Consider the following 2,500-nt stretch of genomic DNA (forward strand, 5'->3'; position numbering starts at 1 on the left):
GCACCCCGGCTTTATGAAAAAGAACATAGTCAAAGGACAATTCGTCCGTCTCAGTAGACTAGTCAGCGATGACGAAGACTTTGCAGCCCAGGCCAAGTTGCTGCAAAACCTGTTCACAGACAGAAACTACCCCAAAGGCCTGGTGAGTAAAATGGCACTGGAAGTTGCTCTGCACAGGCATAGCAGACACAAACCCATTCTCACCCATGGGTTCGAAGGCTGCACCAACCAAAGCAACCCCCCCCACCCACGGTTTCCCATCCCCATCAGCAACGACAGCACAGCCATCAGAGAAACCCTCACTAACAACTGGGATATCATAGTGAGCAACCCAGATCTCAAAAAAACACTGGGACCCGCTCCTTTCTTCTGCTACACAAGGACCCTCTCCTTAAAAACACTCTTCGAATGCCGCCCAAGTTGTCAGGCGGACACCAGCAGCCCTACAGTCCCACAAGGCACGTGGCCTTGCAAACACTGCAATTGCTGCGAGTACATTCTAACCGGGTCCAATATAAGCAGCCCAAACAGAACCGCCCCCATTCGGTTCAAACACCACTACAACTGCAACAGCAGCAATGTAGTATATCTGAGCAAATGCTCCCACTGCGTAGCATTCTACATAGGAATGACTACCAGAAGACTGAGTGACAGAATGAAGGAACACATGCAGGCAAGACCCCACCAACGCTCTAGCCAGACACTCACTCGCCTGCCATTCCCCCCCAAGATTCCTATTCCTAGTCCTTGAACAAGTCCACTCTTTCACACAAACCTCCAGTACCCACCTGGAAGTTCAGGAGCTGAAATGGCAGATCGACCTAAGGGCAGACATCCCCCCAGGGCTGAATGGCAGTCTTAACATTAAATGTGTGTTGAAATGGAACAGATAGAAGTAATGCGAGGCCTCCCACCTCACTATGTTAAAGGTGTTAAAGGTGTTAAAAGGTTTAAAAGTGTTAAATGTGCTAAATGTGTTAAAGGTGTTAGCATGTCTCAATTTAAAGCAATGCGAGAACTTCAACCTCAAACACACCCCATGTGACCAAGGCTAACAAGCCTAGCACTATATATACTAACTATGAATGCTGTATGAGTAGATTTCTGAAGAAGTTCAATGTAGCATCAATAAAGCTGCGAACGAAAGCGCTCAAATCTACAATTCGTGTCAGCCGTGTTTTTTAGTCCAACCAGGTAGACAAAGCAGTAAGTCTAAGTTTTAAGTACAAATTCAGTCTCTAACCTGGTAGTAGCCACATTAACATCAAAAAGTTTGAGTATATATATATATATATATATATATATATATATATATATATATATATATATATATATATATACATATATATATATATATATATATATATATATATATATATATATATATATATATACATACATAGATATATAGATATATATATATAGATATATATATATATATATATATCTATATATATACATTGATATATATATATATATATACATTGATATATATATATATATATGTATATATATATATATATAGATATGTATATATATATATATATATATATATATATATATATATATATATATATATATATATATATATATATATATATACATTGATATATATACATTGATATATATATATATATATATATACACGATATATATATATACATACATTGATATATATACATTGATATATATATATATATATATATATATATATATACATATATGTGTATATATATATATATATGAATATATATATATATTGATATATATATATACAGATATATATATATATATATATATATATATATATATATATATATACATTGATATATACACATTGATATATACACATTGATATATATACACATATATATATATATATATATATATATATATATATATATATATATATATACATTGATATATATATATATATATATATATATATATATATATATATACACATTGATATATACACATTGATATATATATATATATATATATATCACAACACCCAGCGAAAAAAGGAGCTTTATCAGTCCACTTCAGACCAAGTCACAAATGTTAAAAACAAGCCTCTACCGACAATGCAAATTTAACAGAGACTTTACTGCCAAACGACACATCAACTGCAGAGAAATCCAAGTTCAAATTGCTGTGTGCCACTTGATGTCAATATTAAGAGTATGAATCCAGAGTATTAGAAAACGACACAGAAATTCCACTTGTGGATCAAATCCCAGAGTTGCTTTTCAATATCAAATATGCCAACAATACCCAGGTCCAAAGTTGTAGAAGTAAAAACTTTAATAGCATAAAACAGAGGAATGAGCGCTTTCACTGTCACACACACCGCTTCTTCAGATTCATATAATACAATGAATGCACTCCTTAAATAGTAAAAACACCTAGCACATTTGACAGCAATTAAATAATTCAATCACTTAAAAAATCGAATTGAGTTAAATTAGGTTGCATTTATCTCAGGACGTACTTATAT

Source organism: Protopterus annectens, chromosome 4.part0 (assembly GCF_019279795.1).
Source record: "Protopterus annectens isolate FY-2018-M chromosome 4.part0, PAN1.0, whole genome shotgun sequence".
In the NCBI taxonomy this organism is placed as follows: Eukaryota; Metazoa; Chordata; order Ceratodontiformes; family Protopteridae; genus Protopterus; species Protopterus annectens.